At 42.2% G+C, this 25414-nt stretch overlaps 2 long non-coding RNA genes across 4 annotated transcripts in view; one reads left to right on the forward strand and one right to left on the reverse strand.

Annotated features, from left to right (window-relative positions):
- The window catches only part of LOC310766852, a 268649-nt gene that overhangs the window by 92062 nt on the left and 151173 nt on the right, over positions 1 to 25414 (reverse strand). The window lies entirely within an intron of this gene.
- LOC310766863 lies at positions 8045 to 14746 on the forward strand. Of its 2 annotated transcripts, none has more exons than XR_014550474.1 (3): positions 8045 to 8188; positions 10194 to 10357; positions 14408 to 14746. It is a non-coding gene; the product is annotated as an uncharacterized lncRNA (long non-coding RNA). The 2 variants fall into 2 exon arrangements; XR_014550475.1 differs by lacking the exon at positions 8045 to 8188 and adding an exon at positions 9939 to 10100.

A 25414-nucleotide genomic window follows, 5' to 3' on the forward strand; every position in this document is an offset into this window, starting at 1 on the left:
CAAATGTATAACTTCTCTAGAAAGTTATGGGTTTGGATTTTTTAAAATGGCACTTAATTAAGGAAACTGCAGAGAAAAATAGAAAAAGAAAAGCTGCGAATCATCTTATTCCTATGCAGGGAGGAATTAGGGAGACAGGCAAAATGGAAAAGTTTGCTTGGATGAGCGAAAATCTCTGTCCACTGATTTGAAATTTTATGAAATGGAATGTAGTTTTTGCCACAAGAGATTTTAAGGCACAGAAGGGAGGCTCTTTTGTGGCTTTCAGAGATGGAATGGCACCCTCACCTCTAGTTTGGGAGTACTCATGTGAAGATCTGAAAGTTAGACAGGTTCACAAGGGAACAGAATGTCCTTGAGGTGCTCAAGTTTTCCTAGGCCAATGAATGAATGGGCAGTGGTGGGTTCCTAACTGAAATTTCTGAACAGGCAGCAGCAAGTAAAGCACATTGTGGCACGCTAGTGTGAACACTATCAGCACATGGATGAATATGGCAAAATCTTGTTTTTTTCCAAGTAAAGTTGCAGCTGACCAACCAACCCTGGTTAAATGTGTTATAAGTGATGAACAACAACAATGAAACAAACAAACAAACATCCGATCATCCATCTACAAAGCTGAACTGAAAAACACTCACAAACTCCAAATCTGATTCTTTAGGAAGATTGTAATTCCATCTAGAACAGGCCAAATCTTAATTTTCTGGTCAATGATAAACTGGAGTTATTAGAGTAAATTGGGAGCGTTATAGTAAAAGGCTTGCTATAATGGATTGCTGTGATGCTTGAGGGAAAGGTGAAAGTTACATCCAGTAAGCACTATCTAGTAAGCAAGAGGAAAAGCTGAGCCCCAGAGTCTCCATTATCTAGTGATATTCCTATAATATCAAGCAAAGAGAACAAAAGGGCAGAAATGGAACAAATGGGGATAACATTTAATAACAGTTAAAGGTGTGTCTGTATGGCATGTTTTAAGTGGATATTACCAAAGAGCCACTTTGTCACTATAATATAAATTCTAGTATGAGCGGGTGAGATCCAACTGGAATTACCCACTGGAATTAATGAAGCAGGTAAGTTAGTCATGCCCAGTTTCTGATGTTGATGGGCTACAACTCCCATCATCCTTGACCATTCGCTGGGGCTGATGGAAGTTGGAATCAAACATCTGGAGGGCTACAGGTTCTCAACCCCTGATGCAGAGTATGCAAGACTGAAAAGGCAATGCATCAGAGCAAACAAGTTTCATGTGAATCCTGATTTTGTATCCTGTTACCCAACAGCAGAGCATGTAAGGTATCATCAATATATGCAAGGAGTTGAAACACCAAGAATGGCTCAGACCATTTTTGAAAATCTGCCCCAGGTTGAGGGTGCCTGGCTTTTCTTAGCTTTCTGATCTGATTCAATGTGAAGGATGGCTTCACTCAAATGGCAGTGATGCCTGCTGGACCAGTGCTGCCTATTTTCTTTACTCATCCAGTAATTTTATTTTCAACAATGCTTTTCACCCCATTGGCAGACCGCGTGCCATAACAAGAAAGAGACGGGCCCTGCTGTAAGTAATTAAGTCTACAAGAGCAGTACTGCTTATTTTTCATTGTAGCAGATAATCAGAATGCTGTTGGCTCAAGTGTAAAATGCAGAAATTAATGATCCCATATAATACAAATTAGAGGATTTTGTGTGTGTGTGTGTGTTTTTAAGACTAAAGGTAGGAAACCTAGCTTCACTGCAAAAATGAAAGAGTCCCTATGTAAACAGATATGGAAAGATAAAATTAATAGGCAACAAATGCATTAATATGCAACACAATTAAATCATACTACACTAAAAAATGCAGAGCCGGTCATAATTCCACTTGAAATTTTTCTCAACACCATCTTTAAAAGAGTACACATGGAATTTTATGGTTACACTTTCTTTATTTTTGATATGCAGCCAACATTTGCATATTGGCTCAGTTGTGATCGATGGGAATTCTGCATATGGCTTCAAAAAGTTCAAAATATTACACCCTTGTTTTCACCTTCCATAAAAGCAAATGCTCTGATCATCAGAATACAGTATTTAACTAAAGGCAATAACTATCTAGACTAACTTTAGAAACTGGTCTTCAGAATTGCTAAATGAAAAAAGAAAGATTCTAGAGCAAGTGGAAATTACATATTTTGATAAACTTACATGGGTAAGCAATGAAATAGCTTAATTGTTTGCAACGCCACAGCAACCTAAAGATTCAAACTAGTGCTGTACTAAACATTTCTCCTGCATTTCCTAGCAATTAATGAAAAAAGAAACAGACACTGAAAGAAACTGAAATTTAAAACGATCAAATGGGAGAGAAAAATTAAGTAAAATCCTCATAGGTGGAGCAGAGGGTTTCTGTTACATTTACTTTTGAGGTGGATGAGGGCTGCTTGTGAATGTCATTTCTTTCATTCTACAATTCATCTCACTAGTGGTGTGTACTCTGCAGCCTCTCCAAGTGGCTGTGCTTTAGTTAAAGCCCAAGAAAAGACACCATAAGAGAACTCCCCTCATGAGGCTTTTTCAGATGAAGAAGCCTGGGCAGCCACGGAGGCTGCAGGGTGCTAGAGAAATGTTCACAGGGAAGAAAAGCACATACACACCACCCTTGGCCCCTTAGCAGCAAAAAAGTAAATTCAATGCACACCAAAATTCTAAAGAAATACCCTGAGCATTGCCTTTCCCTTAAAAAGTGCCTCGAGAATGAGATTTCAGGGACATGTTGAGAAACTGGAGAGCAGATTTCAGCACAGCACTAACTAAAACAATCGCAAGTCCCTTTGTGTTTAGGTTTGGATCACAGTACTGAATGGCATGTGCCAAAAGTTTGAGTCTGAGTCATTGAATAAAAAAATACAATATAAATTAGCAAAATGGCTTGGATTGTAAACACAGGGAAGTGATTATGGCATCTGAAATCAACAACAAAAAAATAGCAATCTGTGGACACAGAGAGTAATGATCATTGCATCTAAGATCAAGAAGGAACTACTCAACTTTCACAGGAAACACCTGCTTTTTTTTTTTTTTAAGCCCGGCATCTGTGCAATGATATTGGACAGCTACTCATATGTGCATCCAAATATTAGCATTTTTTTCTGTTAGAAATATTATCACCATAATTTTCTTGTGCAGAAAGGGAAGCATTCTTCCTAGTTAGGGGGAAAAGAAATCTCCAAAGTGATGTATCCTAGCAAAAAAATTGTGATCAGTGACTGAGAATGCATGCCTCTAAGATTGCGTCTGTTCATTGGAACAGAAAAAACATGCTTCCAACAGATCATTTAAATTAAGCAACCACATTTCCAGGGACTCTTATTTGAATTTTTAAAATGGCTGTTTCCTACATTATACGCCACATCAAGTATCTTCACAAGATTTTTTAGAAGTGTTACAGACAATAAGCATCAGTCGTAAAAGTGCCTTTAGTGCCTAGCACCTAGAAATGTTCTTTGTGCTTGGCTCCTAAACACTACAATCTTGCACAGTGCTGGTGATAAATATGTATGGCAAGTAATGCTAGCACTAACATTAGCAGCAAAGCTAACACTACTAGCACTAGTAGTAATGCTAAAAGATCATCTCACTCCTTATATACCCAACTGATAACTGCTCTTTTCAGTAGAAGGCATTCCACCAATACCATCTCACCAAGGTATCTGTTTTGTACAATATAGGAATTGGGTCTTCAGCTAAGTGATGCTTGCCATTTGGAACGCCCCTCCATAGCATATCAGACAGGAATCATTTCTATTAGCTTTTTGGTGCCTATGGAAGACCTCCCTCTTTCAGCAAGTCTTTTAAGTGTAGAATTTTTATTCCAGTCTGTATCTGTACTAGATTTGAAATTTCATCTATGAAATTGTTTTCTATGCTGTTGGTTTTTTAAAGTTATTGATGCTTTTATTGGTGAATCGCAGAATCACGGGATTGTAGAGTTGGCAGATCATGTAGTGATTCATAAAGGGAAAGAAATGAACAATACTGGGAATATAGCCATTTCCTCAAAAGCTGATCAAGTCATTGTGCTGAAGGTTTGCTTCTTCACTGACGCCTGTGGCTCACTTTGTGAACTTGATCACTGAGGGGTGTTTTATAAACAGAAGGAAATAAGGAGAGTCCCGTTGGATCAGTACAAAAGTCCGCCTAAACCACAAATCTTGCTCTCACAGGGGGAGGTGGATGCTTCCAGAATTCCCAGAAGCAAATTCTGTCATTATCATCCATGTCTTGGAAACATTTTCCACTAAACCCTTCCTTCACTCTGCTCATGGCAGTCTTCTGGTATGAAGAATCTTGTTACATTGTAGAAGACCTGCAAAACCTACAATAGTATATATTAATGATATTAAGTGTTTTATGCTCAGTTCTACATATTTGTTTTGGCCAGAAATAAATGGCATACTAAGGATTGAGGGTGGGGTGGGGGTAGGGGCAGATGGACAAATAAATACTATTTCCTGTTGACATTAAACATTAAATATACCGAAACAATAATTACAAGAAAGTGCTGATTTCTACATTCTAACAAAATTATTGCTTCTCTGTACTTGATATAAAAGTCTCTCAATAAGCCCAGATAAAGATCCAGTGGTAATTTATGATGCTGAGGGTGTCATAATAATTTAGGGTGGCCGTCGAGGCAAGCAGGCCTTTTGTCCATTTCATCCTCACTCTTAATTTACAGTTGCTTTTCGAGTCTTATTTTTGGGGGGTTTGTTTCCCATCTCTTCCATCTGGTGCAAGCACTGCTTTCCTATGAATCTGTCACCTGTTTCCTTTCCAATCAATAGTACATGAGTATACTTGCTACAAGATTAATTTATCTATTCCTTTGGACCAGAGCCATAGTGTAAAGGCCAGTAACTCAGTGGGCAAAATCCCACAATAAATTGCATCAAGCTGGAAGGAATCATCCGTAAATACCATCTTCAGGTTCAGGGCCACTGATACTAGCTTCCATTTAATTTAATGAACTGCAGGGTGGGGGACAACTTTTATTGCCTTTTGTTCTTCTGTCTGGGAAATCTACGAAATATAGGCAAGTACAGATTGATCACATATTAAAAATAGTTTGTCTGAAAAGCTTGATAAAAAGAGGGCCATGAAACCATTGGAATAGAAGGGGAGAGGCAAGGTTTTCCCAAATGGACATCTGTTTGTTTAAAATCTTATACTTCTCTACTACCAGCCATGGGCGTGAGGTGGGATTTTTAATTTGGATATGTATAAAATGGGGAAACACCCTACGAAAATTGGAGAAAGAGCACGATGTAAATGAAATAAAAACAACCCAGCTAAATTTAGGCTGCTAAATTGTAGGTAGCACCACAATTTCATTCAGGGAAACATGAAATATTTTTGTTTGACTCTTTAAATAATAATAATAATAATAATAATAATAATAATAATAATAATAAATTTTATTTATATCCCGCCCTCCCCAGCCAAAGCCGGGCTCAGGGCGGCTAACAATCAAATAGTCAAACAATCAAAATAATCCAACATTTAAAAAATATTTCATTATAAAAATTAATTAAAATCAAGTTGATGGCAACCATTAAGCAAAATTCTCTGCAGGTTGCCAGAGGAGGGAGTCAGGCTGCGCCCTGACCAAAGGCCTGGTGGAACAACTCTGTCTTGCAGGCCCTGCGGAAAGATGTCAGGTCCCGCAGGGCCCTAGTCTCTTGTGACAGAGCGTTCCACCAGATTGGAGCCGCAGCCGAGAAGGCCCTGGCTCTAGTTGAGGCCAGCCTAACCTCTCTGAGGCCTGGGACCTTCAGGATGTTTTTATTTGCAGACCGTAGGTTTCTCTGTGGGGCATACCAGGAGAGGCGGTCCCGTAGGTACGAGGGTCCTAGGCCGTATAGGGCTTTAAAGGTTAAAACCAGCACCTTAAACCTGATCCTGTACTCCACCGGGAGCCAGTGCAGCTGGTATAGTACCGGATGAATGTGGTCTCGCAGCGAAGACCCCATAAGGAGTCTCGCCGCGGCATTCTGCACCCGCTGGAGTTTCTGGGTCAGTCTCAAGGGCAGCCCCACGTAGAGCGAGTTACAATAATCCAGTCTGGAGGTGACCGTCGCATGGATCACAGTGGCTAGGTCAGGGCAAGAGAGATAAGGGGCCAACTGCTTAGCTTGGCGGAGATGAAAAAATGCCACCTTTGTTATAGTTGTAATCTGCGCCTCCATAGAGAGGGAGGTATCGAAGATTACACCCAAACTCTTAACAGATGGTGCTGGCACTAATTGCACCCCCGCAAGAGATGGGAGTTGCCCCCTCAATCCCATATCGTCCCGTCCCAGCCAGAGGACCTCTGTCTTCGAAGGATTTAACTTCAACCGGCTCCCACGTAACCATCCAGCCACAGCTTCCAGACATCTGGTCAGTGTGTCTAGGGCCGAGTCAGGATGGCCATCCATCAACAGATAGAGTTGGGTGTCATTGGCATACTGATGGCAACCCAGCCCAAAACTCCGGACAAGCTGGGCAAGGGGGCGCATAAAGATGTTAAAAAGCATCGGGGAGAGAATCTCACCCTGAGGCACTCCACACACCAAGGAGTGGCGCGATGACAATTCCCCCCCAAATGCCACCCTCTGTCCCCGACCAGAGAGAAATGGCTCAGCCATTGGAGGACTGTGCCCTGGATCCCCACGTCGGCAAGGCGGTGGTCTAGGAGTTCGTGATCGACCATGTCGAAGGCTGCTGACAGGTCTAGAAGAATCAGCAGCCCCGACCCGCCTCAATCCAGCTGCCTGCGGAGATCATCTGTTAGGGCGACCAGAGCCGTCTCGGTCCCATGACCAGCGCGGAAGCCGGACTGGAATGGATCGAGAGCCAATGTTTCATCCAGAAACCTACCAAGCTGTTCAGCAACCGCTCTCTCAATCACCTTACCCAGGAATGGAAGATTCGAAACCGGGCGGTAATTGGATAGATCTAAGGGATCTAATGATGTTTTCTTTAAGAGCGGACGCACCACTGCCTCCTTCAGTTCCCCTGGGAATATCCCGGTGCCAAGGGACAAATTGATGATATCCCCCAGGGGGGCCCGCACCTCGTCTGGACACGCTCTAATCAGCCATGACGGGCATGGGTCAAGAGGACAGGTGGTGGGCTTTCCAGCTTGGAGGAGTCTGTCCACATCGGCTGTAGATATCCGGTCAAAGTGGTCCAATACTGGACCCGAGGACAGTCGAGGGGCCTCCAGTTCATTTATTGTATCCAAATTGGCAGGAAGGTCATGGCGGAGCAACAGGACCTTCTCCGCAAAAAAGCTCGCAAATGCCTCACAGCTGTGTGTCAGATTGTTATTTAAATTTGGCTGTCCTTCAAGGGACGTTAAAGACCTAATTATACTAAATAATTGCGCCGGGCGAGAGCTAGCGGATGCAATGGAGGCCGAGAAGTAAGACTTCTTAGCGGCCTTCACTGCCATCTCATAGGTTTTCATAAAAACCCTATAAGATGTTCTTGAGGCTCCATCACGGGCACCCCGCCATACTCGCTCTAGCCGTCTGAGATCCCGCATCATTTTCCGAAGCTCCTCGGTAAACCAGGGAGCCCGGTTTCTGCGGGGTCGCAGAGGGCGCTTAGGTGCGATCTCATCGATGGCTGCCAGGAGCTGGGTATTCCAGCCCTCAACAAGCTCAGTCAATGAGTCGCCAGGGGGAGCAAGGTCCCGCAAGGCTTGACGGAATCTATCAGGGTCCATCAGCCTCTGCAGGCGAGCCCAAATCGGCTCGCCACCTAAGCAGGGTGGGGGTGGAAAGTCAATCCTGGCTTTCAAAGCGTAGTGATCAGACCATGGCACCTTCATCAAAGGAGACATGATCACATCTATACCGGCGCCAAAGATCAAATCCAGCGTGTGGCCTGCTTGATGTGTGGGGCCCGAAACAAACTGGGAGAGCCCTAGTGTCGCCATGGAAGACACCAGGTCCAGAGCCTGTGAGGAGGGAGTGGCATCAGCATGGATGTTGAAGTCCCCCAATACCAAGGAAAAGGAAAAGTTGCTAACTTAAAAAAAAAACTGCTAGAGCGGGATGCAATTCGCAGACATGTTTGCCCCTTCTGAGGGGATGAAGTTGGCCAACCTTCAGAACAACAGGTGCAATCATCATTCTGCAAGGGCAGATTTTACAAGTTTGAGGTGGGTAAAACAGAAATCACTTCACTTTCTTTCAGTATTTTTGGGTGGGGGTGGGGGAGAGGGTTGATCAGAGGCAGAGGGATAGGGATAGGGGAGGGGTTGTGAATGGGGGGCTGTGAATGAAGCAAGTAGGGATGCAGTTTGTGTGTGTGTGTGTGCACGCACACACACCAGCTGCACCTTTTTAATCACCTGATAGTGAAGTCCTATACATCTTTACTCACAGAGCTTAGGACCTGCCGATCAGAAGGTTGGAGGTTCAAATCCCCGCGACGGGGTGAGCTCCTGTTGCTCGGTCCCTGCTCCTGCCAACCTAGCAGTTCGAAAGCACGTCAAAGTGCAAGTAGATAAATAGGTACCGCTCCAGCAGGAAGGTAAACGGTGTTTCCATGCACTGCTCTGGTTCGCCAGAAGTGGCTTAGTCATGCTGGCCACATGACCCGGAAGCTGTACGCTGGCTCCCTCGACCAATAAAGCGAGATGAGCGCCGCAACCCCAGAGTTGGTCATGACTGGACCTAATGGTCAGGGGTCCCTTTACCTTTACCTCCCACTAAGTTAAAATGGGGTTAACAGGTGAGTGGGTATAGGATTACCAGCGTGGTGTAGTGGTTAAGAGCGGTGGACTCGTAATCTGGTGAACCGGGTTCGCTTCCCCGTTCATCCACATGCAGCTGCTGGGTGACCTTGGGCTGGTCACACTTCTCTGAAGTCTCTCAGCCTCACTCACCTCACAAGGGTTTGTTGTTGGGGAGGAAGGGAAAGGAGATTGTTAGCCATTTTGAGACTCCTTAGAGGAGTAAAAGGCAGGATATCAAGTCCAAAATCTTCATCATCATCATCATCATCATCAAAGGGAATTTGGAACAATCTAACCCAGGGTAGGCAATGTGGTGCCTCCAGATGTTGTGAAATACAGCTTCCATCTGCCCCAACCGGCATGGCAAATGGTCATGGATACTAGGAGTCCATCATCTGGAGGATGCCGTATCGTCTACCCTGATCTAAGTGATGTGTTGACTAGCCCCTATACATTTCAGCCCTATAAAGAAGAAATCTGACAGGCAATGAGAAACACCTTCAGGCAGCATTGATGAAGCAGAAGTTCATTCCAAAATAAGTAAATAAAATGAAGTGGTGGAATACTGAGGGGAAAGAACCAGCCTTGAGATTTCTCTCTCGTTGATCTGATGTAGCTCTTTGGGAGCAGTGTGTGCTCTGATCAAGGCCGTTGGACTGCTGTTGTGCCTGTGATAACAACATTATGTATCTTCTCACCCACAGTCTAAGGACAGATCTCTATTCTTTTTAAGAGGGCTTCTAAATTTAACTTGCCACCAACTGTTTTGCTGCAGAAAATTTCAGCTGACTGTGAAGTGGAATCTCTCAAAAGAAAGTCTCACACTTCACAGTATGCTTTCTCTGCTACAATAACAACAAAATAAACCCCAGCCAAAATGCTCATTTGCTCTACCTGGCAATAGAAAATAAGAGTACAACTTGATCAAACTAGGAGAGTGGATTTGTATTGAATTGGTAGCTAATTTGCCAAAAGCTCATGAATAATTCAAGCGAGATCAAGTGACAAAAATATTATAACTTCAACCTTCATTTTGCCTGCATGCTGACATAATCATCTACATTTGAGAAGGGATTTTTAAAAAGTTTTTTAAAAAACTGGCAAAAGGTGATTTTTATACTTACAATTTGTTTTCCATAGTGATGTGTTGAAAGCGGAATAAGGAGGATAATGTATAATTTGATTATATCATTTTTTGCTACTGCTGCTGTGTCATTTTGGCACATTTCTAAACCTTATTAGGAAGAGCTCAGTTTGTCTGGAATAAGGCTGGTTGTATAGCTGCTATACTAACAGACTTGATAGTATGCATCTATAAAATAACTTCCTTCAGGTGAAGTGATGCTGTGTTGTTGCTGTTAGGTATCAATTTTGTCCTTTGTTAATTATGATAAATATTAGGATGACCGTGTATCCTACTTTACAGAGATCTGTCCTGTTTGAAGAGTTGTTAGAGGTCAGTCCTCTGTCTGAGGGAGTCCTCTGTTTGGAGGGCTGTCTGATCCAGTCTTGGATGACCACCAACACTTAGCAGCTGGACAGCAAACTGAGCAGAAACACATGCCACCTGGTCACATCTTCCCCAGTATGGTAAGATGCATTTCCATTTAAATTACAGTAATAATTTCTGAATTTGCATCTATACCTAACATTAGCTAATGAAAATGTACGTAAATCTGTGTTCTCTTTGAAAAGACTTACAGAAACTGCTATATAAATTATTGCTAAAATAAATATTTTACGCTTGATTTTTTAATACAACTTACAAAGCATTTTCAATTATGTTATTGGCTTTAATACTATAATTTATTTTGACAGCATCCCTGTGAGGTAAGGTAATTTAAGTTCAGTTTTACAGATAGGAAGCTTAGAATTAAGAAAGAGTGATTTGCCCAAGTTCACATCACATAGGAAACATTGAATGCTGCTTTATAATGAGTCAGACAGTCAGTCCATCTCACTCAGTAACTGGCAAAAGCTCTTGGGGATATCAGATCTCTGCCATGAAGATGCCAGGGATTAAATCTCAGACTTTTCATATTCAAGGCATTCATTCTTCCATGAAGCCAAAGACCTTCTCCACAGGCATTGGGAGGTGTAGTTCTGCACATGCAAAGGAATGTGTCTAGAGAAGTGTTTTGTCCATTGAAGTGAATGGGAACATGTCTGTAGACTTTGTGTTTTGTAAGTGTAAAGTGTAGCTGGGTGAGATTATACCTCTTCGATCCATAATGATGTATGATAGAGGTGTGGAAACAATGGGTAAAGAATCCTTATTTTCTAATTATGTAGATTTGCAGGGGGGAAGAAAGACTATAAAACAATTTTTTTGCCAATTATCCTGCCCAACTCCATTGGAGCAAGTAGTAGATTTGTATAATTGTGATTTTACTTCATCAATGAGATTCATACAAAATAAATGTGCAAAAGAAAACTAAAAGAAACTGAAATCTGCTAGAATACCTTTTGACTTGTCTGAAAATATTTTGCATATTGAAATCATTATAGTGCATATTTTAGTTATGATTCACAATTACAGGGTGGCAAGCCAAACTGGAAAAAATGGAGAAACTTTAAACGACCTTTTCTGTTAAGCACCAGGATTTATGTTTGCATTGCCAAAGTCATTTGGCAACAGCCACCTACATTAGCGCAACCTTCGTCCCGGGCTGCATTCACAAGCTGGGAGTTTAAAGGTTAAGCGGAGCGGGGAGGGGTTTTCATGCATGCCGTGCAGCCAAAGTCTATAAGAGGAAAGTCAGAATTTATAAACTGTCTGAAAGATGCTCCGTGGAGGCATTTAAAGGACTGGTCTATCATTTCAATTAGGGCCAAATAATTGCCCCACATAATAATCATTACAGGCTCGTAAACCACGGTGCCACCCAAGATGTTAACAAGCTGGCATGGTTTGAGCATCAAAGACAGAGGGGGAACTGTGTTTGCATGTTTGGCACACCGACTAATGAGGAAAGTCAATTGGTCCTTTGTCTTGAGGGTCTGAAGAGCTGTGCTCTAATGTTTGGTTTCTTGGTTGGCACTTGTTCAAGTAATCGCTCATGGCCTGACAAAGCGGCACTTGTGTTTTATTAGTGGCCATGCTGAACTCTCCTGCCTGGGCTGTGTTGTCTCTCAATAGAATGCGGCACCAAAGGGCACACTTATTTGAAAACACTAAATCAGAGCATGATGACCTTTGCCCAGCAAATGCAACTAAGACAACAACGGAAATGTTTACAGCAGTTTCTCCTCTTGCTGGAAAAGAAGTGAGGAAGCCGGTAGGTAGGTGATGTGCGAACTGACATTTACAACATGCTGAAAGAAGAATCAGAAAGAACTTTCAAGAGATGTACACTAAGCAATACATTTCAAACAACAAACACACACAAAACAAGGTGGACAACAATTTAAGGTTGTTCAGCTTACAGAGATGCTGACAAACTGTTGACTAATTAGTTTTTCCTGATCTTACTTTGCTAGGCTCAATGTAGCTAAGCTTACAGAAGCTCCCGATGGCTTCAAAACCAGAAACTGGCCAGGTCTACACCTTGTTTGCTAAAACAATGATATTGCTTCAGGTGTTCCATTCATGACTTCAACGAGTTTCTTCTTTTGAGGCATTTACCTGTACATTTCAGCAATGTATCATCAGATCGTGCATCGGCTTTACTTAGGGGCTGAATCACGAGGCAAATCAAGGTGATTCAGGGGTCTTTCCTCAATTACGAGTCCAAGCTTAATATACATAGCCCCCACCCCAGTCAGATCAGGGTCACCACAAAGCCTCATGTCGTAATGTTTTTTCTGTGCTTTTCTGAAACTTAGAGGTCTATGATTTTCTATAGATCTATGTTTCCCTAGGTCTAACAGATTTGCAAGAAGTTATGCTGACCACTTGTGGCCTGTGGAACACTGAAGAGTTCTGGGTTGTTTTTGTTAAAGTGCAGCAGAGGATTTTTTTAAAAAAGTTAAAGACTTTATTTGTTTTAAATCCTATGTTGCTCTCCTTTAACTCTCCCTCTCTCTCTCTCTCTCTCTCTCTCTCTCTCTCTCTCTCTCTCTCTCTCTCTCATCAGAGCTCTTCAGAACTTTAGAACTATTGAAATAAAGGAAAAATAGAACCAGAAAGAAAATTATACTGTGAAGCTGCAATTTATCTATTTTTTTGCAAAAAGTACAAGGAAAAATGCACACCACTTGGCCCCCTTTCTTACTTATTATAAAGTATGAAAGAGCAAGAGACAAACTCTTGCAAGGGATTATGGAGGAAAGTGAATCACTTTTATTTCCCCCCACAAAAAGCCCCTGGACCTATTGGTCTGCAATTTGGCAGACTTAATCCTCTCTGGAGGGGCTCTTGTGCCTGTAAATTTCATCCACTTTAGCCAAAAAACCTGTTATAGCCATTTTTAGACTCCCCGTTGTAGTAAATGTTGAGCGCAGCCTTGTTTCATACAGAATGGCTCTGAACCAAAAGTACAGACAGTTGTGGTGACAGCATAGAGTGAATCAGAAACTGATTGAAATTTTTACATACAGATGTAAAATACGTCACATACAGATACAATACGTATCTAACACTACCCTTTCCTCTGGAATTGACATCATATGCTAATTGTTTAAATGAGGAGTCTACATGCTATTACTGCCAAATCATACTTTTCCAGTGCTACCTTGCTTTGTCCTCATGTTCATTCAGATCTGATCTGTAGCTTTTTTCTTAAAACATATTTGCAATACTAGTCTCTACAATGTGGACAGGCCAAATGCAATGGAAGCTTTTGGGGGTAATTGTTCCTTCAAAATGAAAGTTTCTTTTTGTTGCCAAGAGGGGGCAGTGGGGTGATTTTTATTTTATTTCTCTCTCTCTCTCTCTCTTTCTTTCCTTCATGCCAGACAAATCTCTTTTTTATATAGATAAAGCTTGGTGGATCAGGGGAATGCCTGGTCATAGTGTACCTTGATTTCAGTAAGGCTTTTGACAATGCCCTCCATGATATTCTTGTGGAGAAGCTGGTAAAATGTGGACTGGGTGAGATAACTGTTAGGTGGCTTGTAGCTGGTTGACTGACTGAACCCACTAGCAGTTCCTTATCATCCTGGGAAAAAGGGAAGAGTGGGGTACTACAGCGTTTTGACCTGGGCCCGTCATTCTTCAACAACTTTATAAATGACTTGGATGAAGGTATTGAGGGGATGCTCATCAAGTATCAAGGCGCTATCAGGCAAGAAATGTCCAGAGGGAGAAATTGACTTGTCAAAAATACACTTACAAGTTAGGGAAAGGTATGTTCATCAGTCCTACATATCTCAGCTACTCCAATGTGTGCACTTGATGAGGCAGTTGCTGCAACAGAGGGGCTCCTCTCCCGAGCTCAGCTTACATATCTCCCCCACCTGAGCTGCGTGCGAGCAGGTGCAGACTCCACCTACATGCAACCTTCTGCTCCTCCCTCTTCAATCCTCTTCTGGTCCTGGGAGACAGTGGAGCAGGAGAGGTGGGGTCAGGAGGAGGAGGAAGTGTGGAAGCCCTTGACTCTACATCAACCTCACCAATCTCCCCCTTCTCCTGCACCTGTTGTTCACTCTTCAGTCCTGCAGCTTCTTTTGACTCTTACTCGTGTCTCCTGACTATTACAGGTTCCCACAGTTCAATGATCCCTTCATCCAATCCAGTCTCCAACACTGCTTCTCCCGGTGCCCACTCATCAGAATTCAGCCACTGTTCTTCAGTGTCCAGACAGTCCCTGATATCAGATTTGTAGATGACACCAATCGGAATTCAAGTTGACTTCAACAGATTGGAGGGGACTGGGCCAAAACCAACGAACTAAGTTTCAATAGGGACAAATGTAAGGTTCTACACTTAGGCAGGAAGAACCAGCTGCACCAATAGAACATGGGAGACACCTCACTTGCAAGTAGTACATGGGGAAAGATGTAGGGGTCTTAGTAGACCACAAGCTGAACATGAGTCAACAGTCTGATGCAGCAGCAACAAAAGCTAAGGCTATTGTAGGCTCCATCAACAGAGGTATAGTGTCCCAATCAAGGGAAGTAATAGCACTATTTTATTCTGTCTTGGTCAGACTGCGCCTGGAGTACTGTGTCCAGTTCTGAGCACCACAATTTAAGAAGGATATTGCCCAGCTGGAACCATGTGCAGAGGAGGATAACCAAGATTATCAAAAGTCTGGAACCCAATCCTAATGAGGAAAGGTTGAGGGAACTGGGTATGTTTAGCCAGTAATGAGAAGACTGAGAGGAGATAGGATAAGCATCTTCAAATATCTAAAAGTCTGTCACATAGAGAATGGAGCAAGCTTGTTTTCTCCTGCTGCAGCAGCTAGGACCCGAACCAATGGCTTCAGTATACAGGAAAAGAGATTCCGACTAAACATCAGGAAGAACTTTATGACAGTAAGAGCTGTTCAACAGTGGTACAGACTCCCACGAGAACACAAGAAACTATCTTTGCTGAACAAATTTACCTCTGAGTTGACATTGATGAACAATATAATGCTATACCATTGGGTGAAACTTTCCTGATGGTGGAAAAGCATTGCTATGGCTGTGATAAAGGGCACTAATGCAGAAGCAACCAAAATAGGCCCTCTTCATTTAGGTGCTATTTTATCATGTAGGCAACTGCAGTATTCTGAAGAACAGTCAATTGCTCTGCTTCCTGTCTTTCTTGGATGGAAATTTTGCAAATTCCATGTAAACAGGAATCGCTGGCAATGTCTTGATCATATCTGGCATGAATTCAGTCTTCATATTTGTTAAGATGCAAAATTTGAAAAATGCATAAGAAGACTTAACAATTCTTCTTTTTGTGCATTTTTTCTTCTTGATTGTACATGACAGAATTGGGAAAAAAAATCCAAGCCTTGGTATTCTCTGTGATTAAAAATAAAACAGGAAGTCTTGTGCGAAGTGCACGACACTGACCTGAGCTTAGTTTAAAAGCAAGGAGAGGAAAGGGATGGGTGGGACATAAAGTAGAAATTTAGGCCACACAAAAGAAGAATGCATTTGCACTAAAAGAATCTATGTGGACACAAAGTGGTAAGGAGTATGTGAGTCTTCTTGGGAAGGAAAGAATTGATGTAATCTCCTCTCAACCACCATTCCACATTGTTCAGTGGGAAGAAAGGGCATCCCTGAAGTTGTGCTAAGAGCAAAACCTAAAAGCAGAACACACCATACAATTAAAGTATATTCAAAGCACATGACTTTCCCCAAAGAACCCAGGGAACTGTACTTTCCCATCACAGAACTACAATTCCCAGGACCGTTAACAAACTACCATTCCCAGGATTCTTTGGGGGAAAGACATGTGCTTTAATTGTATGGTGTGGATCTGCTCTAAGTCTCTAATATGAAATGCCCACTATTTAATAAGGACTAATAACTAATGATGGCAAAGAAGCGTTCAGGATCCTTTATTCAGAGAACTAGCACCACAAGGTTTTGTTACAGGATCAGAACTTTAATATAGCCAGAGAATAAATCTTAACAAAACAACCAACAGACGGAATAAGTTTCAAGCGTATTTTTACACAAAAAAGTCAAAGTATGTCCTGAGCCATATGGCCGATTATTTTTTACCAGCCATATGGCCTACAGCTTTTTAACAGCACAGACGCTATCCCTAGATTGTTTAGTTCATTTCCAAGGCTACTTTAATTGCATTTTAGTATGCTGGATATCTAAGCGTGCCTAAGTTTAGCATATATTCACAGAAACTTGTAAGTTACTTTTACATATCTACCTTGCTACATATTACATTGAGGTTTAAACTGAGTAATGGTGGAGCAACGAGGTCTTTATTATATACATTGCAGCAACATGCCAAGAGTTCTCTCTCTGTCTCTCTCTCTCTCTCTCTCTCTCTCTCTCTCTCTCTCTCTCACACACACACACACACACACACACAGAGGGGGAGAGAGAGAGGCTGTTTTGTTGTAATCCTGATTTTAGTGAAACACATATTTTTATTAATCTTGCACTTACAATGGAATGGCAGCAGTGGATTCCCATTGCCTCTCTATATGAGCACTGGAAGAAATTGCCATATACAGTGAGTAATATAGAGAACTGTGCAGTTCTATGCCATAACACATTGCTGAGCATGGCAGAGCACCCAATCCCAGGGTTTGTTTGTTTTTAGGCTCTGAGATCAATTGTTAGAGATCTTATTTACTAAGTGCAGCAACGCAGATCCTCTACCTCGCAAAGAGCAAGTGAACATAATTTTACCATGAAAATCAGTTTCAGATTTGGCGAATGTCATAATCTAATGCACAGACTGACTTCCCCAAAACTATTAAACCCACAGAAGATCCTACAGGAGAGTCTTTGGGCTCTCCATCCCCATGTAGCATTGCTTCCACTGGGCTATTTCCAGGGACAGGGCACAGGGAGTGGAAGGCACCATGGATGCTGGTTGCAGCTCTCATGCTAGTTCCAGAAGATGGTTCTAGAAGAGGGCACTTTTGCAGACCCGCTCAAACAGTCCCTGAGGATGTGGAGTGGGAGTAAGATCTGAAAACTACCGGCTTCCCGTGCAATTTAAGATGCAACAGTTTTCATCAGGTCATACACACTTGAAAGGCAAAGCTCAAACTTTCTTTGTACAATGAGGACACTTTGACAATGGCTACTAGTCACAATGGGACGCGGGTGGCGCTGTGGGTTAAACCACAGAGCCTAGGACTTGCTGATCAGAAGGTCGCGGTTCGAACCCCCGCGACGGGGTGAGCTCCCGTTGCTCGGTCCCTGCTCCTGCCAACCTAGCAGTTCAAAAGCACGTCAAAATGCAAGTAGATAAATAGGTACCGCTCCAGCGGGAAGGTAAACGGCATTTCCGTGTGCTGCTCTGGTTCACTAGAAGCGGCTTAGACATGCTGGCCACATTACCTGGAAGCTGTACACTGGCTCCCTCGGCCAACCCCAGAGTCGGTCACGACTGGACCTAATGGTCAGGGGTCCCTTTACCTTTACCTTTACTAGTCACAATGGTTATGTTCTCCCACCATGGCCAGAGACATTATGCCTCTGAAGAGCAGTTGCTGGGAATCACAGGGAGTCGGAGTGCTGTTGCGCTCATGGCTAACTTGCAGGTCACTATGAGAACAGAAGGCTGGATTAGATGGACCACTGGCTGGATCCAGCAGGCTCTTCTCATGTTCTTATGCCCCCAAAGAGATTCCGCGTGGGCATTAGCCTTCCTAGATAATGAAGTCAGGAAAGAGATTGTTTCCTCTTTAGTAGTACGGATGCGTATACCTTTGTATACCTTAATATAGAAGGGCATCATCAGGGTCCAAAAGATACACACAATTATCTTATCATATCCACCATCCAACCACCAAAAGGACCAGCAAAAGCAACAGGGAGGATTTAAAGGCTTCCAAATGCACTGTGGCACAAAGCTTCCAGAAGCTCGGGTCCACTTTGGTCAGATTCAAAAGAATTAGCTTATTTGGAGAGAGAAATTCTGAATGGCAAGCTCCTGAGATTGCTGACAGCTACATTGGCTTAATAGCACCGCTGCCTTCACCGACAAGTGAAATGGATATGCATTGTTTGTTTGCTCTGTGTGCACCAGGATTCGAGGAGAATTCCATTCATTAGTGCCCACTACAGGACACATCTTTAAAAATAATTAGGCGTAAGGATAATAGATGAGATATTACTTCAGCCGTTAATTCTTAACACTTTTCAGCGTCCCACAGAGATGTAAGATAATGCAAATAGACCAACGCACCAAGCCAGAATTCAACACTGAAAAGCAACGTCCTGTAAGTTCAAATAAGCCAACTAATTTCCAGTCAAACGAGGTAATTTCTAGGCAGATTCTTCTGATGTTTTTCTCTGTTTGTAATTTGCATAATTAAATAGCTTGGTGTTTCAAAGCAGCCACAGCAGTAAGGTCAGAGGGTTATATGTTAAATAGCAACAACCTGGGCTTTTAAAAAAAGAAGCAGAGAGCAGCTGATCTCCTGTCACATAATTTTCTCCTTCTCTCCTTATTTTCCCTTTGGGGTGAGGGATCACAGACATTGTACTTTGGCAGGGGAGCAGTAGGCCCTTTGTGCTTTTGCAAGCAGTACAGGATCACAGATGTCCTTGATTATTGAGAAATCTCTTTTAATGATTTCTTCTCTCCTCCCTCCCCAAACAGCAGGTCATCTTTTTGACACGAACATCTCTTTTTAAGACATACAACACTACGTTTCTAAAGAATATAAAGGTACAGAGAGAAGGAGGGAAAGCCACACATTCCATTTTTCAGGTTAAAATTAAAATTTAAGGATGAAAACTCCAGTGCTCTTAAAAATGATCTTGAACCAACTGGTTCATATAGATAAACAGATTTCATAGAGATGCCGTTCATCCTGTTTTTCCTCACATGAAGATCGACTATTATATACAACAAAAAGGGCATTGTGGGGACATTGGCTTGTTGTTCACTGTTTTCATCTCCTCCAACATTTCTCAGGTAAAAATAGAGACACCCTATTCCATTCCTTCCCACATTTCTCCAATGAAAAGAGGAACATCGAATGGGAAAGTAGGACTGTACAGCATCAAATTAGAAATTGGAACGGCTTCTGTAAGGCTGAGACTTTCCCTGGAAAATCGGGACACGGGGGGGGGGTCTGTGTTTTTGCTCAATGAATGGAGGGACACTGCTCCTCCTGCACTTACAGAAGAGGCCCTTCCATGAAGTCTGAAGGGGTCCTTCTGTGAGTTAAACTCTTGTTCCATTATCTTAGAACAGAATTGGAGAGCCTTAGGCACAAGGCTAAATGTGGCCCTCCAGAACTCTCTATAAGGCCCTTGAGACTCTCCCCAGGCCACACCCCTTTCCCAAGGCTGCCTACACCCCTCTCTCCAGGCCACACATCTCTCAGACTCTACTTCACACCCTTCTTGAGTGTTTCTTCCTGGTTAGAATGTGTCCTTCCAGCCAAGTCTCTTGCTTGCCTGGATGGAGGACAGAGAGGGTTCTGTGAGTGTGTGTAGAAAATAGCCTACAGTACAAAGGTAAAATTTACATTTGTTGCTCTGCCTACTTTTGCCTCTGGCCCCTCCTACCATGCGCAGCAAGAAACTTGGTCCTCTGAAAAGTGGTTGCCCAAAAAGAAATCTCTAGGAAATGTTCCACATCCATGATTTATACAAAAAATTGGTTACAACGCCTTCTTATTTTGATTTTTATGTTTATTTATCACATTTTCAGTGAAAATGGAAGTGGTGAGAATAATTCAGTTATTTTGCCCCAACTATAACATTAACTCAAACTACTTTTGCTCCATGGAATGAAGTTTACTTTGGCTCTGTTCTGACCAAAATAGGGGTGGGGAACCCTAAAATTGATTTCAGAAATTGAAATACAGTTTGCTTAAGTTTCCTGTTCACCTCTCCCCCAACCTTTTATAGCTTACTGGTGAGCACAGCTGCATGTGAACAAAGATTTAAAAAATGCATGTGGTGTTTTAATCAAAGTTATATGTGGGTTGGTAACCTGCATGAAAACTAAGGGAAAATATGTAAACAGAAAACAGCAAACTGTGCAAATCGTAATTATGTACTCTCATAATCCAGGAAGAAATTCAGATATGGAGATAATTCCATAAAAGCATTGGAACCCTTGATCAAAAAGGGTTGGGTAGGGAGTTTCTGCATTCTGCATCCCCAGGATGCACTTGGTTTCTGTCCTGCTAGGGCCTTATCAAATTATTTTGCAATAAGGATTAGCAATATTCAGAAATGCTGATGCATCTCGTTTCATGTGCTTTCAGTTTTAGGCTTTAGTCAAATCAGCTTTCTTCTACGGCAGTTTGGATTCATTGATACTTTGGGGTGGAAAGAATAGAGCTAAGTGAAGTTTACCCACTACACACACACACACACAAGGAAACACATTTCTGTGTCCCCATTGCCTAGGCCAGGGGTGAGCAGACCCTCCAAGTGTCCCTATTTTCCAGGGATAGTCCCGGATTTACAGAAACCGTCCCAGTTTCTGATTTGATCCCAGAATGGCCCACTTTTCCTCAGGACATCCCTATTTTCATTGGAGAAATGTTGGAAGGTACGAGTGAGCAGACTTCAGGCTTTAAGCCTTTTTCTAGAATACTAAGAACCACTAACCAGCACCTTTAGAATTAAAGAAGCCTGAGTCCAGAACTTGCTTTTGAGTAACTGAACTAAACTGAATTTGTTCCAAGTACGAGAACTGGCCTTCCTCCGCCCCCATCCTTCTTCATTTCAGCAGTTTGATTTTTTAGGGCATTTTGTTTTCGCACTGCTAAACAACTGGGAGTCAGAAAGCCTTCTTGGTGTGCTTCATATCATTTAGAGATCACCCAGTAGATCCTGATCTCCCTTGTGCTCACATGTGGCCTAGGGAACAGGTCAATCTCACTCTCTTCTAGTGACTGCATCGTGAGTTGTCTAGACAACATATGGGCACTTGCCCACTTTCTGGTGCCATGATACAAGACAGCTCTATAAGGTAGGAATACATCACTATAAATGCAAACAGTCATGGGATCAAGGTTTTTTAAAAAGAGAGAGAGAGAGAGAGAGAGATGCACTGGTTTTCTTTAGAATGGCATGTTAGGGGATTAATTGCTTTTCCATCTTTCCTCCAGTAACAGCACAAGTGTTGGGACAGAGCTGCCCTCCTGACCCCTGCATAGTTGCTGATTCCAGTGCTAGGACTGGAAGGCATCAAAGCCAGGGCAATATGGGTGTACCGGAGAGTGTTGGATTGGTCTCGCTAGTGCACCCATATGATCCCAACCTCACTGCCACCTGGCACCAGCTGCATCCAGATAAGCAGAAGCTTATCTTTGTGGGGAGAGTGGCTCTGTGGTTTCACCACACCACATGCGCCATATTCATTCATTTGCTGTGGTGAGAATGAACCGTAGAGGGGAATTGAAAAACCACCAAGGCAAACTGCTTAAAATGTGGCTAGGATCTTTCTAAACCAGGCACCCCCAAACTTGGCCCTTCAACTGTTTTGGGACTATAAAGCCCATCATCCCTAGCCAACAGGACCAGTGGTCAGGGACGATGTGAATTGTAGTCCCAAAACAGCTGGAGGGCCAAGTTTGGGGATGCCTGTTCTAAACAAAGAACAGCTGAGGGCAGGAGATTTGAATCAGGATTGCAGTGCCTGGGAAGGAAATAAGGGCGAATTCAGTGGTTCTCAAACCATTTTGGACCACTGCCCCTTTGGTTCCCTGGTGCTTCCTATCCTGCAAAAAGCATTTTTCAGAATAATGGTCCGCATAACTCTCCAAGGAAGATGATAGCACAATAAAATTCACGACAGTAACAATTAATTGCACATTTATTCAAAATCCAATTAAATCTCTTTAGTTTAATTAATTCAACAAAACTTGATTCACTGAAATCAGCTTTTCAATGTCTGATAGTCATTTATACCTCCTGCATGGCCCTGCTGTCCCCTCACCCTGCCCTTGGTATTCCCACCCCCAGGGGGGCTGCACCACCCACTGTGGGAACCACTGGGTTAACTTATTCCACTCACCATTTCCTAACCGAAACCCACCAACACTTAATATGGGGTGGTGATCTGTCTGACTTTAGTTAGTCCTCTGTTTGAAGCACTGTCAGTTCTCTGTTTGGCCACTTATACATTGGCCCCAAACAGGAATTGCATCCCCAGAAAGGACAAAAAGAGGAAGACACAGGTTTCCATAAAACTAGCATGTGCTAATGTATAGGTATAGATGCAAACTTAGAAATAATTATTCTGATGTAAATAGGAATGCAGTATATCTCACCATCATGCAGCAAGGTGGCCAGCTCAGTCTATTGTTGATGGGAAGCTTCAAGGCACCTGCTCTCCCATATCTTTAAACCAGCCCTTCAGATAGACTGGCCCTTTGTGTCAGTTGGTAGAGCATGAGACTTAATCTCAGTCATGGGTTCGAGCACCACATTGGGTGAAAGGTTTCTGCATTGCAGGGGGTTGGACTAGGTAACTCTCATGGTCCCTTCAAATTTTGGGAGAGAAGGAAGAGACAGAGAATTAAGGGCACAGGATTCTTAATTTTTTTGCTGTTTGGAAACTGGATTTTTATACAGGGTTGTTTTTCATTTTTAACATATTTTCAGCTGTTTCTACAAATCTCATGCCTTTCAGAGGTGACAGGCTATGGTCTCCTTCAGACTGTCGGTATATTGCAGGATGGATCCAAGTGAATAATGGAAAGGTATATGTGTGCAATTAAAGTGGATTAAAGTGCTCTGCTACCCTAACACAACAATTTCCCCCTTAATCCTTAGGAAAGTGGCAAGGAAATGCACTGAAAAGTGTGGGGTGGATAAATGATTAATGGAAAGATGTATAAACACCCTACAAGCAAATTAGAATGAATGTTCACTGTTGTATAACCTCCCCACAAACAAATCAGAACAAAAGCCCAGTCAAGAACATGCATAGTCTAACCTCTGTGTAAGATTTATGCATGAAAATCTGGATTATTTTCTGAGTAGGTCATCTGGAGGAGCCCTATATACCACAACAAAACTCATGCAAGCCCAACCCTATACATTTAAACCAAGTGAAATGAACAGGATGAGGCTAACTCTGAATAGGGATTGCAGTCACAAATGTAACGTAAATGAAAATATGAATGATGAAAACACCCAAGCATCTTGTGAAAGCACTGCAATGATACTGAGATGTGGTAGCCAAGGTGTGCTTTTAATAATGTGTAAGCTTCAAATTCCAGACCTTCAAATTCCAAAAACATTTTATTCCATACAGTGAAGGGAAAAGAAAATCAAAAATACAAGAAAGCCAACTAGCAATATATTTTTCATAGTTAACAATTTAAATGAGATTAGGACACAATTAAACCCCTTTCTCTGTAAATGTGGCTGATGAATATGTATAGCTTGGAACTGATTTTTCTAATATTTGTAGGTTCATATTTTTAAATAATCATAGAAATGGGATCTTTCAGATGATCAAGTAAGTCTCCGAGTTCATTTCTATCAAGCCTACATCTCCCAGAAGAATATGCTTTCCCAGCATTGCCCCATTCCCTTGATCCAGCCCTACCTCAAGTGCTTTAGGTAAGTCCCCTTTCAGTTCTCTTAATGCTTCACCCTCTCCTTTAAATTCTGAGCCATTTCCCAGAATCCCACCAATTCTATTCAGCCTGTGGATTTCCCCAACTGACTTCCCCGCAAATACAGGATTATGCTTTCTCCCCAATTTCTAAATAAACACATGTTTATATGAGATATCAATCCACATTCCGATCTGTATGCTGGAGTGAATTTAGAGATGAGAAAGAGAGAGGGAGAGGGAGACAGAGGGAGACAGAGGGAGAAAGATGCAAAAAGGTGGGGGGAGTAGAAGGGGGGGAGAAGAAGAGGCAAAGATGATTTGATCATAGGACTGTCACTTTAGAAAGGTTGTCATGGTATTCCTGGAAAGCACAAAGATGCATGTATCTACATGAGCTAAAGGGGACTTAATGCAATGAATACTGTGACCTATGCTCATGCATAAAATATAAATGCCAAATTCTGGGTGCAATCCTGCACGCAGAGGTTTGTTTGGAGAAAGCAACAATTTCAGTAGTTTGGCAAATTTCCTTAATCTGCTATGTTATTTACTTTTACTAGGAAGAAAGAAATATATATATATATATATATATATATATAAATACAAAGTGACACATTTTCCATTCATGGTGCCGTCCTCTGAAGCAATGGCATGTCAAATAAAGTGAACCCCTTCATTCACTACTGGGGGAGAAGGTGTAGGTAAGATGGCTGTTTTGCAGACAACAAATGTGACCCATTTTCTCCTTGCTATACATGGGCCTCGCACTACCGAGAGGTTCTGCTCTGAAGGCTGAAACGAACATGGAAGCAGATTATGTGTTACAGGGACATTTTGATGTAAACACCCTCTTCTCTCTCTCTCTCTCTCTCTCTCTCTCTCTCTCTCTCTCTCACACACACACCACACACACACACACACACGCCATACTATTAGTGGAGATCAAGGTGATCTGCCATGCTCAGAACTCCAGGAATGTGAAGAAAAGCAGAAAGATTTTCTTTTGCCGTTTAGATTTTTCAGGAGAATGGAAATGTAGTTCAATAAGGCAAAATGATCCAATGACAGCACATTATGCTGCGTGCAAACATGACATATTTAATTAATATCATACTCTCCTTTTATAAGTCACCTAAGATTTGAGACTGGATAATTACCTTTGTACAATGTACCGCTGCTAAATTTCTCAGGTAAATGGTACCCTATGCACATCACAAAACAACTGCATTTATACTAGAACATTTGTAAAATGTCAGGCCACGGAAGAGATTTTTTAAAAAAAAAACCTATTGTGTGTGTGTACACATCAAGTTGTTTGTTATTTTGTGGGATTTTTTTTTTAAGAACGCATTTTGAATTCTTACAGATAAAGCAAGGCCTCGGTGCCTCACACCTATGCAGTAATCAAACACGATTAAAGGCAGAACAAACAACCAAAACCAGCATTAAATAGATCATGGATTTGCTTGTGGGTCTGTAACAGATGCTTTGTTTATCCAGTTGCAAGTCTGTCAAAAAGA

The sequence above is a fragment of the Podarcis filfolensis genome, assembly GCF_964270895.1.
Source record: "Podarcis filfolensis genome assembly, chromosome: 7".
In the NCBI taxonomy this organism is placed as follows: Eukaryota; Metazoa; Chordata; class Lepidosauria; order Squamata; family Lacertidae; genus Podarcis; species Podarcis filfolensis.